The sequence below is a fragment of the Marmota marmota genome, unplaced genomic scaffold (genome assembly GCF_001458135.2).
Source record: "Marmota marmota marmota unplaced genomic scaffold, marMar, whole genome shotgun sequence".
In the NCBI taxonomy this organism is placed as follows: Eukaryota; Metazoa; Chordata; class Mammalia; order Rodentia; family Sciuridae; genus Marmota; species Marmota marmota.
The window spans coordinates 835,928-852,413 of record NW_026000082.1 but is presented as its reverse complement, the minus strand read 5'-3'; the positions used below and the strand labels follow the sequence as shown (position 1 = coordinate 852,413).

General features: G+C 38.7%; 1 long non-coding RNA gene across 1 annotated transcript in view; it reads right to left on the bottom strand.

Annotated features, from left to right (window-relative positions):
* LOC125620355 overlaps positions 1 to 7,917 on the bottom strand; it is a 69,039-nt gene extending 61,122 nt beyond the window's left edge. Inside the window, exons 1-2 of the long non-coding RNA XR_007351959.1 lie at positions 7,800 to 7,917; positions 1,398 to 1,472 (exon numbers count right to left, since the gene is read on the bottom strand). This is a non-coding gene — a long non-coding RNA (uncharacterized LOC125620355). The remainder of the gene's footprint in view (positions 1 to 1,397; positions 1,473 to 7,799) is intronic.
* Between the last annotated feature and the right edge of the window lie 8,569 nt (positions 7,918 to 16,486).

Sequence of the window (16,486 nt, the reverse complement as noted above, 5' to 3'; positions counted from 1 at the left end):
AATTCTTATCTGATAGTTACCAGTATCTCTGATTCTGATTTTATTGACTGCTTTGTCTCTTGATGTTTGTAATTTTATATTTATTGCATCTATTGCTGGATATGCTATGTTGAACAGTAGACACTAAGATAAATAGTATTTATCCCTATAGATACGAATACCTCTTCAGTCTGGTAATTAATGTTGAGGTCAGAAATTTGGCTGGGTTTCAGTTTTTGTTTTTGTTTTTGTTTTGGTTTGGTTTGGTTATTTCAATATATCACCAGCATTAGCATGTGCTTATGGTGTGGCTATTTTGTCCGACAGTTTTGTTCAGTGAGTCTTTTCTACTCCTATATTTAGGCTCTTCCTCTATTATCTGCATATCAAAGAAGTCATCTGTCCATTCCTTTTCCCTTTCATCTGGTAAAAGACCTCTATCACTTGTTACATGGTGCTTGCTAGCATGGTGGTGTGCTGTTCTCTGTTGCCTTGCTTCTGCTCATTCTCAGACAAGTCCTGTGTCCAAGGATCTTAGAGTGTGGGCATTCTCAGTGATCTTACCTCTCACCTAGAGTAGGATACCTTAAATAGTCAGAGCCCTGTTCAGTTTCCTACCACTTCACAAGTCAGAGAGTGTTTTCTCTTCCACAAATGGAAATGAATCTTCAATTACACCCCAGGAAAAGGGGGTTTTTCTGCTCTTCCAACAATTCAAAGTCTTTCAGTTCTTAGGAAAGGAGAAGTTGGACAGGATTTTGTGTTTTACCTTAACAGTGGCTATTCTCCTTTTCCAGATCACTAAGAAAAGTTTAGATTTACCAAAGGAAATGAAATAAAAATATAAAAGCAATACTTGAATCCCATGTTTATTATAGTACTATTCACAATAACCAATATATAGAAACAATTGGAGTGTCTAAAAATGAATGGATGTGTGTGTGTTATACAATGGAATATCATTAAGCTATAAGATAAGAATGAAATCTTGTCATTTGTGGCAAAATTGGTGAAACTGAAGAATATCATGAAAAATCAAATAAGTGAGACACAGAAAGGCAACCGCTACTTGTTCTCTCTCATATATGAAACCTGAAACTGTTGATTTCAAATTAGAATAGAATACTGATTACTAGAGCCTAGACAGGATAATAGAGAGGGAAGAGAATAAAGATAGATAATAAGTACCAAAATACATTCACAGAGGACTAAATTATAGCTTTATACAGTACAGTAATGTGAGTATACTTTACAATCACCTATTATATATATTATGGCAAAATAGAACAAAGGATGATTTCAAACACAAAGAAATGATAAGGAGATGGAAATGCTAATTATCCTGATTTAGTCATTGCACATTGAATGTATGTATTGAGGAAGATTCCAATGTTTGAATAGAGGTGCTGAACACTCACCTCCTGTTCCACAAAGAAGAACAAAAGCAACAGGTGTATATCTTCATTTTGAGGGTGAGTAACCATAGGAAAATGCTGGAACCCAGCAAGGGAGAGCCATGTAAGACTCAGAAATCTCATACAACAGTATATAAAGAGACACATAACATGCAAGTAACTGCCACCCCATTTCTGAGCCTGGGAGGGAAAAGTGTTCCCCCTTTGCAGGGTGAACAAGAGAGTCCTAGAAAACCATATCAGCATGGATGCAAGCAATCCTAATTATTGGAAAGTTTCATAGTCATTATGGACTTGTAACCTAGTTAAGAGCAACCTGACATCTGCAGAGTAGTTTTGCTCTGGAGAAGGAACTCACATAATACTTCACAAATCCCCAGAACCCAGTCTGCCATGACAAGATTCCTTCTTGAAAAGTGTGCTATTGTCCAAATTTATACTGCTACAGAGAACAGAAATTCCTTCATGTTCCCATTTCTGGGAACCCAGACACATTTTATCACTCTAGGACAGAAGGTTGTAGCCTCATGGACCCAACTTTTCCTATGAAATCAACTGTGACCCCAACACGCAAGTCCACCTCATTGCTCTGCATTAAAGGAGATAGGTGTTTAGGGGAATGGAGATTTGCCCTGAGATACTGGAGCACTTGTCCTCCCAGACTAGGGTGTGGCCAGCTACATGTGGTCTCAAATCAATGTAGGACTAAACATGAAAATCCAAGCAGTTCCTAAGGTCATGCCCCTGACCACACTGAGGGTGAAAACACACTGTTTCAGAGATAGGAGTTAGTGCCATGGATTCTCCCATCACCATCCCTGCACCCGCCATACTCCATCTGGATGCTTATGCTGACAAAACTGGGAGCACTGCAGAGCACTGCAGTTCCTGCTGCTGCTTCTTCCTGAGCAGTGTATGGGCCCATCCAACTGCTGGTCTAAATGGAGGTCCTTCAGGCCCCCTACCACTGCTGGGGCTGCCAGCACTAAAGGCCCTTGCCAGTGTCAGAGCTGATACAAGTGCTGCAGAGCTTCAGCTGTGGTGACTAAACAAACCATCTGATGAGTGCACCATTCCCCTTGTTGGTGGCCATGCACAATGTACCCCACACCCTCTGTTGTGTGTACAGCACGTACCTGAGCCACTAGATTGTCCCCATTCCCACATGGCCCTTGGAGACAGTGGGTTTCTTCAACTCTACAAGGTACGCACTGTGCCAAAGTCATTAAAGTTAAAGCTATAGAGAGACTACTCTATGGTGTGCAGCTAGAATCAAGGCTATTCCTTGATTGATTGTTGGCTACTCCAATTCACCAGGTGTGCAAATCTTGATGTAATAAAACAAGAAATATAAAAAAATAAAGGTAACACCATGTCTCCAAGAGGTCACAAGAACTCTCTAGCAATATCACAAAGAAAAGATATTGATGAAATAATGCCTGCTAAAGAATTTAAAAGATTGATTATAAAGAAGCTCAATGAGATTCAAGAGAATATGACAGTTGAATGAAATTTAAAAAAAATTAAAAAGGCCCAGATGAATGAGAAACTCAGCAAAAACATAGGGAGCTTATAAAAGAACCAAACAGAAAGCCTCAGCAACAGACTAGATCAAGCAGAAGAAAAAAAATATCTGCACTTAAAAACAGTCATTTGAAATATACCAGTCAGATTAAAAATAAAAGAGACAATGAAGACAGACTTTGAGACCTTTAGGTCGCCTTTAAATGAAGAAATATTCACCCTTTGGAAGCACTCAAAAGAGAAGATAAAGGGCAAGCCATAGAAAACCCATTCAATGAAATGAGAGCTAAAACTTTCCTATTGTTGGAAAAGATATGGACATTCAGGTAGTACAGGAGACCATTAGGACCTAAAATAGGTAAGACCAGGAAAGATATTCATCCCAACATATTAGAATCAAACTACCAAAAGTCCAAGACAAAGAAAGAATTCCAAAAATTAATAGAAAAGCACCAAATCACATTTAAGGTAACACACATTAGACTGATTAGATTTCTAAACATAAAATAGGAGGAAGAATAGGGTGAGTCTCCTTATGCACATCTATAATCCCAATGATTCAGGGCCTGAGGCAGGAGGATCACAAGTTTGAGATCAGCCTCAGAAACTTAGCAAGGGTCTAAGCAACTTAGGAAGACCCTGTTTCTAAGTAAAATATAAACGGGCTGTGGATGTGGTTCAGTGTTAAATTGAACTGAGTTTAATCCCCAGTACCAAAAATAAAATTGAAAAATAGAACAAATTGTATTCAAAACAAAGAGAAGAAATCTAACATGACAGAAGTAAATCTTAAATTTAATCTTGAATGTAAATGAACTAAAGAAGACCCAATGATATGCTATTTATGAAAAGCTTATTTTACAGTGAAGACAGACTGAGAATAACAGAATGTTAAACTGTTGAGAGACACAGCCGAAGGGGCCCCAGCAAACTTCCAGCCCCCAGCAAACTTCTAGCTGCCAACTGATTGGCTCCTCTGCGGTGATGCTCATTGGGCTGTTTCCCCGCCCTTTCAGACCAAGGAGCTGTTCATTGGGGGACTTTTTTTTGGCTCCGCCCACGTGACCCAGCCAATTGGCCTCAAGAGCAGGAGGAGTGGGGGAGGTTGAGAGGCTTGTGGGAAGCCGGTGGTGGCAGTTGGGCTCTGAGGGGTTTTCCTGAGGAGCTGTGTGTTGTGGTGTGTGTGTGTTCTAAAAATAAAGTTCGTTTCTTTTGACAAGTGGCTCCTGAATTGTGCCCAGCCAGACTGCGGCATTTGACTGAGAATAACAGAATGTTAAACAAATAGAAATCAAAAGTAGGCAGGAGTAGTTACTGTTATTCTAGAAAAAATACACTTAAAGACGAGAACTGTAAAAAGAGATCAAGTCACTATGTCAGGATCAAGGGTTCAATTCAACAAGAAAATTTTAAAAATTGTAAACCTATATGCCCTGAATGCTGGAACACCCACTTTTATAAGGCAAACATGATTAGATATGTATGTGCGTGTGTCTGAAATATCACACTTTATCCCCAAAATATGTCTAATTATTATTTGTCAAATAAAAGCAAGGATTTTGCAGATGTTCAGGAATCTTCTGTTGTGAGATAGAAGCAGTATTCTTTCCAGCTTTCAACATCCTAATTGGAAACTGAATGTCCCCAGATGTACTTTTCATAAAATCTTGTTTATATTTTTGATTTTATTTTTGGTTTATTTTTAGTTTTGGTTTATAATTTTAATGCACAAGCATTATAAAAAGTTTAGACCAGAGCAAAAGTTAACCAGAAATCATTTCACATAAAGATGGTTCCTTCAAGATTTTTTTTTTTTTTTCGGGTTCCATTTTGAGCTTTAGAGAACAATGGCTGTGAATATGAACTAAGGAATTAGAACTCTGAACCCAAGGACATGCTGGTAGTTCAATACTGGTAAAGAATATGAATACCAATACCAAAAGGTGTCAAGATGCGTGGTGGACAGGTTTCAACCTAATGGTGCAGAATGGGACTTCTGCCTATAGACAATATCAAAGTGTCAGTGTTTGAGACATAATTTCCTAGTTTTCTCTTCCACTGAGAGAAGAATTCTTTCACTGTTGTGTCCTCAGTGCCTGGGACAGCATTTGACTCACAGTGGTCACTCCATGATAATTTGGTTTATGAATAAATGAATGACTTTGATAATCCCTTCTTTCTCCTATGGTTAGTGTTGAAGCCTCTAACTGGACTTTCTGCTGCTCACAAAAGTGAATGGGAATTTAGCCCTTAATTGAAAAAATAAAATAGTATCCAGGGGCTGTGGTTGTAGCTCAGCGATAGAGCACTTGCCTTTCATGTATGAGGCACTAGCTTAGATCCTCAGCACCACATAAAAATAAATAAATAAAGTTACCGTGTTCATCTGCAACTAATTTTTTTAAAAAAATATAGGTATACAAATTGCATCTAGTTTGGTGAACATGTAGCAACACTTGTTACATAAGATTCATGTTGTTTTGTAAACTCTATTGTCAACTTATTATGACTTTTGGATATATCCCAACAAGAAGCAAATAAGGAAAATTTAATTTAGAAAATCAGCATTGAAGGCATGAGAAAAAATTAATCCCTATACAAGAATAATTTAATGCTTCCATTTGTCCAGCTCCATGACAGGCACTGTGAAGAGTAGTTAAAAAAAAAGTATTAAAATGAGATTCATCAAACAGCTACAACAAATTTGATAGAAGCAAAAAAAATCAAGGGAAAAAAATCCAGCTCTGCACGTACTTGCGCCTTATTGATAAGAAACTTTGAAAGATTCAGACAAGGAAGAATCAGAGTATCTGAGAACTACATTAGATGGCTCTGGTCATAAGGATTTATTGATCATTTTCACTGACCTACGAATGCCCAAGAAAAACACTCATCTATAGACATTAATGACCACTTTGTCTGGCTACCCTACCTCTTGAAATCTAAAATATTCTCTAACAAGATCTGTTTCAGTCTAAAGTGTTTTTTCACGGTGGAAAAATGTCAATTTCTGTGCTGCCACTCTACCCTGCTATCATGGTCAGACTTTGTTGCCCTGGCAACTTCACAAGATAAAATATGCTGCTGCATCCACCTGTGATGTCACAGCAGATGGCACTGTCCTGGCACAGAGTAAAATGCTTGCTCTCTGCACTTGCTGTTTGGACTGTCTTAGCAACATTACTCACCGAAAGAATCATACAATGTTTTGGGGGGTGGGTACTAAGAATTGAACTTAGGTGCGCTCAAACACTGAGCCACATCCCCAGCCCTATTATGTATTTTATTTAGAGACAGGGTCTCACTGAGTTGCTTAGTGTCTCACTTTTGCTGAGGCTGGCTTTGAACTCTTGATCTTCCTGCCTCAGCCTCCCTAGTCGCTAGGATAAAAGGCGTGCGCCACTGCACCAGGCTTAAATGGGACACTATTTTAAGCACTAGATTTCTCCATAATATGTCTCTCTATTTTATACTTTGGATCTGAAATGTCCCCCAAAGTCTCATACAACAATATTCAGAGGTGGGGTTTTTAGGAAATGATTAGAATAGGAGGGCTCTAACCTCATTAGTGGACTGATACATTTGATGTATTAATAATTTCAGTCACCTATGGGGAGGTGGTGGAAACTGTAGGCTGGTGAGGCATAGTTGGAGGCAGTAGGTCACTTCCCAGTGACCTACTCTAGGGGACTGTATCCTGCCCCTGGCCCTTCCTTTCTTATTGATTGATTGATTGATTGATGATTGTCTATTTATTTTCCTCTCTACTTTCTAAGTGCCATGAGCTGAGCAGCTTTCCTCTGCTACCCTCTTCTGCCATGATGTTCTGCCTTGCATCAGGCCCAGAGCAATGGAGTCAGCTGATCATGGACTGAAACCTCTGAAACTGTGAGCCAAAATAAATGCTTCCTCCTTTAGGTTGTTTTTCTCAGGCATCTGTCACAGCAATGAAAAGCCAACACACTCTTCTTTTATTCCAATCAACACAGGGTATCCCTGGGTGCTTTCAGTTGATACGGTTGTTTATCATAGTAAACAACATCTATTTCCTTCTCCCGCTTTTCACTTTTGTTTGGGGAGACACACTTCCACCTGACAGTCGTATTTGTGACTCAGAAGAACTGAACTCATCAGCACTCCAGAAATGGATTCAAATTACTAAGACAATCATAGCAATTCCAGCCACTAGCCAGATTGTTCAAGGATCCAGATTTAAGCTAACTGTGCACAGGCATTTCCTTCCTGACGTTGGTGGTCCAGGATCGAGTCCATGAGCAATCTGGCCTGGTTGGTTTACAAAGAAGAACTTTTATCCAATAGTTGGAGAAAAGAATTTCTTTCATGGGTTAGACAAGACCAAGGAGTTATTTGGCCAGTTACAGTGGCCCTGCATGCTGAGAGCACGAAGGGTGCAAGGCTGAAGCCAGAGCTGATACCTGTGGAAGAGCAGAGCAGAGAAACTAGCAGAGTAAAGGAGTCAGAGCTCTGGACTGTCCCTGGCTTGTGTCTGCCCCACATCTGCCCTTCCTGTCCTGTGACATAACACACTCTGTTATTGTTTCACATGGTTAAACAGGGCTTCCTGTTTCTTGTGACTGACAGCATCTTAACTGACATAGTTCTGGAATCCAATAACAAATACACGATCTTGGACAAAACCCTTCAGGTCTCTATAATTCACCTCTCCAATAAAAGAATTAGATCAAAACTTCTAAACTGTCTTCTGCTATTCTAAACTCCCACATCTAAAAGTCACAGCCCAGTTCTAGGCACCATGAAAGTTTTAGAAACAATATAAATGTGAAGTCAAGGCCCAAAGCAGAGGTCAAAGGCATTTCAGAGTAAGCCCACTTCAAGAACACGGGGCCTTCAGTCACTTACCTGAAGGGTGTAGTGAGAGGTAACCACACTGTCAGACCTCCAGTTAGCATTGTCACCTGCCAAGGAAAGGTTGCTTCCTTTCCACTTTACCAAGGGAACTCCAAGAGAATTGCCCATGAAGATTAGGGATGCTTGTAACAAGAAAATAATTTGTTCCCAGTCAGAAATTTGCTTGGTTAGTAGTTTATTAACCTCTTAACCACCCGTGACAGGAGAAGACAGAACTAGAAAATATCAGCTCTGAGAAGCACTGGAGCGAAGTAGCTTGTCCCCTGTCCCCCTGAGATTTCTGCACATGGCTCCAAGAAAAATATGTGACCTTAATCTAGGTCACCTCCTGAATCAGAGGACTCCAGAAGGATGGAGTACCTTTTGGGAAACTGGGGGTAGTTAAATTAAATATGGACTAAATTTCCCAAATCACAGTATTATGCAGATGAGAGATGCCCTGCAGCCTATGTGAGGATTTGAATGTCCTGAACCTCACACAAGGTCTGTTCTAATGTGGATGCACAGTAAATATGTATGGAAGGAAGTTAGGAAAGAAATAAGTTCGTGGGTTAGCTCTTTTTTGAACAGGGCTTTGCATGATCCCTGTGTATTTTATAACCACAAATACTTTTTTTTCCTATAAAAAGAAAATGAGGGAAATAATTTTGCCGTGGCTCCTATTAATGTTTATCACTGCACTGTAGCTCAGAATCCCATTTGATTTCAGTCTCTGACCCTTTCCTATGTCTCTCAATTCATGTCCTGCTCCCTCTTGGGAGCTCCTATTGTGCTGAACCCACTTGCTGCCCGCAAAGTGCAGTGAGTCTTCTCCTACATACCAGAGCCTGAGGCCTAAATGCTTTTTCTGTCTGCAGCCCACTCCTACCATCAAGAAGAGATCTTAAAGGTTTTCTTGACCATTTGTGTCTAAGATATGGGGCTTCCATAACATCCTGCACATTCCTTTTCATTATTCTGTAATTCCTGATTCATGTTAGTCAAGGTCTCTTCTGTAACCCAAATTTGGCATTGCTCTTACCTTGAGTTAGTACCATTTACTTTTTCCTGCATTAGAAAAGCGTCCAACAGACAACACTTTTCTGTTGATTTGTTTTTACTCCTTTGTCTTAAGAAAGTTCTTTGGAATTCAAATTGCAATGTTTATGGTGCTATCTACCCTTTTTATTCGGGAAATTTTTTGACAGAGTTACCTATACAGTAAAATCCTACAGAGTTACCTATACAATAAAATTTTTTTTATAGATAGAAAGGAAGATTTCTAAAGATCTAACCACCATCAGTGTTTTAATGATAAGGAATCTGAGGTCATCAGAGGTAAAAAGACTTCTCCAAATTTGGAGAACTACTTTGTAATAAAGCCAAAACACAAATTTATTATCCCAGTAGACAATAAAGTGTAATTGTTTTCTTTCCAAGAGATAATGCAAAACAAACCATCTTAAGTTTAACTCAATTACATTGAATACAGTTCCATGAGGAATTGTGAGGAAAATATTAAATATCACCTGAATGACCTTCACATTGATTTTAGATCCTCTAGCCACAGCTTTGCATACAAGGTACCCCAATTCAATAAATGTCATATTTAGGTAGGATCATAACATGTATAAAAAGAGACAGAATTAGCATGGAACAAAATACCTAATAAAAAATATTACATACTCCCTGCATCATTCTCTCAATTTGGAATTCTTAAAACTAGAAGTTATTAAGAGGAGTGTTAGTAAGTTATTAAGAGGAGTGTCTTCTGTGTCAGATGTTTTAATTGCCTATTGACACAAAAGGTCTTATTTTTTCATCTCAAAGCAAACATATTGAAGGAAATTTTTTAAATGATAGGACTTTTTCAGATAAAGTAAATATCTTTCTCAAACTTATTGCAAGAAGTTATGGATCTGGTCTACAAATGCAGTTGTGGCCAACCCCAAGGCCTTTGGGACCCTGGGTACCTAAATCAGATCCACTTCCTCTAATTGCAGGATTCTATTCTATAGACTACATGGAGTGAAGTTTCTGTCTTCATCAGGAATATCTCAGACTGGGGTAGATTCTGTTTCAAGAGGTAGCTCTTTCTATATTCGAGGAGTCCTGGTTTTTCTTTCTTACTTTAGATCCCTACATTTGCCGACCAGAAACTTCCACTGGGTTTTTAGATAGCCCATTAGAGCAAACCTAAGCAGCTAATTCTTCGTAACACCAATTTTTCAAGTTGTTTTTTTTCCATTTTCTGCATTCCTGAATCTTCATTTCTTCAGAAAAATCATCAGTATCCTTTCAATAAATATCCCAAAAATTTTACTTCTAGGCTTGGCCCTGGATGATGCTACCTGCATGTTATCTGTTCAGTGTTGCTATTGAAATATAGCCCAGCGCGGGACTCCATATTCCATTTGCAGTCTGTCTTCAACTTTATGACACACTTCAATGAATATAGCCTAAGTTCATTAGCTTTTTCATCAGGATCCCAACACACCAAAGACAGATTTTTTTGAGTACTGCTCTACAAGGCTTAAGAACACTCAAGAGCCTCTCAAAAACATAGCCAACAACACTCGAGATTCTTCCAATTAAAAGGGAACACCATTCACATGCAGTCAAGTGCAGCTGAATTGGATCTCAAGGTCCAACATTACAGACGTTTATAGGAAATGACAAGCTCCTTAGCTCTGTGTTACTTTTGTTGAATTAGTTATAGGGCCAAGTCATGCTTGTGGGATTTTTGTTAGCCTTTGTACTGAGCTGCGCATTGGCCTTCATCTGTCACCATTTCTAGGAACATCTCAGTTGGTGGAACATGAGTAACAGAACCACAATGCAAGACTGGCTCATAGGCTAAGAAACTGGGTTTATTATCCTGGTTATATTTTTTAAGAATGTGCCTTTATTTTAATGGGTTTCCAGGACACCAGTTGAGTCTTTCTCTCCCAAACAATGGAGAATCAGCAGCAAGCTAAAGAATCATGTTTGTCTATGTTCTCAATAATAAAGGTAAGGGGTAGTAGAAAATCTTTCATCCAAACTGAGTAACACAGATCTCTGGTACTTCTCAGTACAGAAGCAGCATGTGCTAAAAGAAAACTATCTTCTTTGTGTGTCACAACTATTTGTATATTTGTGATAGATAAAAGGCCCCAAAAGATTGTAACCAACATGAGAAAATTTCTGTCTTTACCATCTTATCCCATACATGATACATAATGCAGTATACATTTGAATGAGTAAATGAATCAATAGGAAAAAAACTATAAATGTTGACATTTGCCTGGATCACGACATTGGTTTGAATGTCTCCTAATGTTGATTTGGATCCTCTTTCAGCAAGATGGTATTTAGATTTTTGCTGCCATTTCCCATTAACAATCCCCATAACCAGTGCCCCTAGACAAAGTCTATTCATTCCCTGGTTTTACAATCCTTCATAATTTAATTGGATGAACTGGGTGAATTGAGCTTCTATTTTAGAAGAGATGATATGATTAAGAATAGTCTTTTAGGAGAAATGTCAAAGATTGCAAACTTCCAGTCATAAGATGAGTAAGTTCTGGAAATCTAATGATGTACAGCATGGTGGCTATAGTTAACAATACTGTACTGTATACTTGAAGTTTTCTGAGAAGGTAGATCTAACATGTTTTTACCACACACACTTAAAAGGTAATTACATGACGTTATGGATGTGTTAATTGGCTTGATTATGGTAATCCTTTCTCTCTCTCTCTCTCTCTCTCTATCTATATATATATATAGATATATATATAATACATTATATATATATATATATATCATCACATTCTATGATTTAGACATACAAATTTTTTTTATTTATCAATTATAATTTAATAAAGCTGGGGAGGAGGAAGATCTTTTACGTTGGGGTGATCTGGTCCAAGCACACTTACAAAGTTACTGTAACAAGTATTGTAAAATAAGTTTTAGGAGTAGATCAAGTTCTCCTTAAGCATATCCTACCAGGATTATTCTTTCCTATGGAGTAAGGTCAAAAGTATTCTAATAGGAAAAATATGTTATCCTTAAATTCATAATAAATTTAAGTTATGTTAGATAAAATTATTACTTACATTGGCAAGGAATGTTTGTTCCTAGTTAATTTGTGATGCAATCAGTCACAGATCTTGTTGAAAGAGTAAATAATTTGAAAAAAAAAAAACAACCTCTCATTTTCTTAGTCTTCCTCACTCATTGATTAAGAACATACATCTTTGCATTTTTGAGTTATCAAATCCTGGACCAAGGAAACCCCTTTGCCTCCAGCCGAACATGTTAGATAAGATACAGGAATGAGACTTCATCTCATGTATCAAAGGGTAAAGTTCTTCAAAGCAGGTGTACTATGGTCTGAATGTTTGTGTCCTTTCCCAAATTCAGCTGCTTAAAGCCTAAACCGAGAATGATGGTATTAAAGGGTAAGGTTTTTTGGAGATAATTAGGCCATGAGGCTATATGCTTGTGAATGGGATTAGCATCCTTATAATAGAGATGTGAGGAAGCTCGTTTGTTCCTTCCAACATGTGAAGACTCAGCTAGAAAACACCGTCTATGATGCAGAAAGAAACACTTACCAGACACTAAATCTGCCAGTGCCCTCATCTTGTACTTCCTAACCTCCAAAAAGGTGAGCAATAAATTTCTACTGTCTATAAGTCACACACTCTAAGGTATTTTCTTGTAACAGTTTGAATGGACTATGACAAGGGAGTTGGAGGCACCAAACTGTGCAGCTAAAGAGGGCTGAGAAGAAAGATATACTGTAGGTATGATTTTCCTAAAATTGTCCCCCACATCCTTCCACCGTTGAATAAGGAGCACTACAGGAAAGAAGATAATGTTGGCAGGGGAATGGTTACAGGAAAACTACAATAGAGCTTTCCATATCATGTAATTTGTGCTTATCAGTGAATATTCGGCTACTGCCCTGCTTCACACGCTGAGACCTCTGCATCACTCCCTCTGCATCTCAGTTCCTAGATGGACACCTAACATGTATTAACTACTCCATTAAAATGAATAGATATTAAATCATCACATTATAGACTTTAATGTATACAGTTTTATCAGTCAATTATACTTTAATAAAACTGGTGAAGGAAGAAGAATCTGTTAGATCAGTTTGATCTGGTCCAAATGCAGACTTTGAAAGTCAATTTAGTGGGCCTTATAATATAAGCAGGACTAGGAGTAAGTTTTAAAAAAAAAAGTACTGGGGATTGGACCCAGGAGTGCCTAACTACTGAGCAACATCCCTAGTCCTTGTTTATTTTTTTACTTAAAGACAAGGTCTGAGTTGCTTAGGGCCTCACTGAGTTGCTGAGGCTGGCTTTGAACTTGCAATCTTCCTTCCTCAGCCTCCTGAGCTGCTGGGATTATAAGCATGTGCCACCAAACTGGACTCAAATACATTTTAACAATATCCTGCCAGGATTATTATTTTATGGGGAGTAAGTCAAAAGTTATATATAAATGTGTAAATACATAATGAATAGCTTTTTTCCTTAATGCATATAAACCTCATCACCTTCTAGGTGGGAGACAAAAGAAGAATCAGTGGTAAAGGGTGGCTGGTGAATCAGCCCAAGTCTTCTCCCGGCACTCTTTGCTTTCAATTGTCTGTGATATCATCATGCTGGCATACACCTTCACAATCTTGGCGAAGCCTGATCATTGGGCCTCTTCCTTAATCTTTTTTATCCCAGATGAGGCAAGAACTAGTACATATAAATGTAATTTTATGACACACACAGATAACAAAGGGATAATAAACATAAGAGTACCAGGAAACTCAATCAGTGGTATCAAGAGGTTTTGTAGGGTTTTTGTTTTTTTTTCCATGTAGAAAAAAATTTTCTGGTAGATTACAGTAATATCAAAGAAGCCTAAATAAGTTAGCAATCATTTCTTTTAAAAAATTCAAATATGTTTGTAACATGCTATAATGATAGAATGTTTCAGAACATAGATCTTGTACAATTTTTTTTACATTTTTAAGGTATTCAGAAATATGAAAGGAATTGTCTGACATCATTGAAGACTAAAAAACTCTTCTGCAATTCAGGCCTTCTGATATCCAGTTTGACTCCCAAGGTCTCTATGGCCCTTAATCACTAAAATCCAAATTAGATTGTAAATCAACTGATGCTATTTGTAGTATTTTATTAAAGTTTATTATTTTAATTTATTCCATAACTGAAGAAGTATCTTCATACATAAAGAAATCTTGAGAGTTGCTACTAACTAATAAACATGTTTTAAGGCAGTAAGGCATGAGGAGAAACTACGGTTATTAGAAAGAGGTAGGACTCGAAGATAATTGCTGCTGTCCTTTCAATTCATCAGGTAGGTTTTTTGTTTTGTTTTGGATAATTAGGTACTCAGGAGATGGTTACATGGTAAATGGGTAAACAATATTGTTCTGGTCCAAGTATTTGCCAGAAGAAATCATGGAGGCATGGGTAAGATAAGAGTGGGATCCTAACTAGAATAAGATATATTTCATGCTTATACCATTATATCAAAATGGATTCTGGATAATAATAAAAGATGCTGACACAAAGGAGATGTTTAGCAAATACACCAGCAAAGAGCAGTAGAACAGGCAGAAGAGGCAGAGATAAAGACACCATTCAGCCTTAGAAAAGGCGTCAAAGATGGTCATTAGGATGAGGCTAAGGAATCTTAAGTTGTCTACAGAAACTGGAGAGGACATTAATGTGCAGTATTAAAAAACTGAGCAAACTCGATGTGAGTATGACAGCATGAGATTTAAAAGTGTTCCAATTAGTGTGGTGGAACAGGAGGATCACAAGTTCAAAGCCAGCCTGAGCAAAAGCGAGGTGCTAAGCAACTCAGTGAGAGCCTGTCTCTAAATAAAATACAAAATAGGGCTGGGGATGTGGCTCAGTGATTGAGTAATCCTGAGTTCAATCCCTGGTCCCCAAATATAAAATAATAAGATATAAAATAATAAAATAAAATAGCTTAACTCCTAACCAGGCTGTGAACAGTCTTATGAAGGCAGACGCTAGAGCTGATTCATTGTTACATTCCACATTTATATCTCTTTCCACCCCATGATTGGCATTTATAAAATTTTGAGAAACAGCAGGAGGTAATTCTCTCCTACATTAATATTTAGCCCCAAATCCACTCTGCTCTGTGATTCCCTTGACAATAAGAACAGCATGACAGAGTGGACAGCAGATTCCTGAGTGATATGGACCTTGTTCTGGCTGGATTTGCCATCTGCTTGCTAGGTGGCCATGATCAACTTGCATAACCCCTGTGAACTTCAGCTATTTCTTATGGGAGAGGAGATACAAAATTTTTAAAGGCAGTCATTGCTGCATTACCTGATTATGCTATGACATTTTGCTTTTTCCTGTGAAAGTGCTATCTTTTAAATAGTGAATCCCTCAGGTTGGAGGCGCGTGCACACACACACACACACACACACACACACAGTATTGTGGCAGCTGGAAAAGCTTAAACAATAATGGATTTATTATTTTACAAAACAAGACATCTGAAGATAGGTGTTTCCAAAGTTTGCCAATCCCAGAGTGGCACTACTGGGAGGTGGTAGAAACTTTAGAAGGTGGGGCCTTAGGGGAGGTTTGGGATCATTAGGGGCATACTTTCTAAGGTGATTATAGGGCCCCAGCCTCTTCCCCTTTCCTCTTTGACTTCATGGCTATGAGGTGAGTGGTTTGCTCCACCACATAGTCCCCAGCTTTGCTATCTGACTTCTAAACAGAGGCCTAAAATCAATGGGTCCATCAGGTGATGGACTGGAAGCTCTGAAACTATGAATCAAAGTAAACCTTTTCCTATAAGTTAATTATTTCAGACATTTCATTACAGCAACAGAAAGCTAATGAACACACTCCCCACTCCCTGAAGGCGAGAAGCCAATTATTATAGTTCATCCAACATTATGGTTGCCGCAGTCTGGCTGGGCACAAAATCACGAGCCACTCAAGCAGAAACAAACTTTATTTTTTGAAACTGCCGCCAATGTCCGGTACACACGCTGTGTTCTCCCGGAACTCCCTCCTACTGTACTTCCCCAACCAATGGGAACTCTCCAGGAGTCCCGTAGCAGGCCTAGGTGAACACCAGGAGTCCAATATACATATGAATGCAAATCTTAACATAATCATATCATCTCAATGGCTAGCTGGCGTCACCTTTCAACCAAAAATGCCATGCATCAATATACTTGGCTCTTAGCATCTCCCCCCTTCTGTTTAAGCAACAAGCAATCTGGCTAGGGACCGTGCCTGTTAGGTTTGTCCAATTCAACATATGGTTCTTACCCGTCATGGGAAAACTGACTTCTAGGCATCAGCCTCCTGTCTTAGGTTGATACCACTGCAATTGGATCATACCCGTCACTGACTACCGGTCCAGCATATAGCCATACTTGTGGATAGGCCTATGCACCAGTGGGGGGGTGAGGTTCTTTGCCTCACCTCTGTTGGCCCCCAAATTTGGCCTTGGTGCCGGTGGGGGGGTGAGGTTCTTTGTCTCACCTCTGTTGGCCCCCAAAATTAGACCATCACTAGTAGAAGGGAGGAGGATACAGAAATGCCATGACACCAAGTCAATTTACGGCTCCTAGGAAAAATTGCATCACTGGTGACACATCAGCAAAGATACGC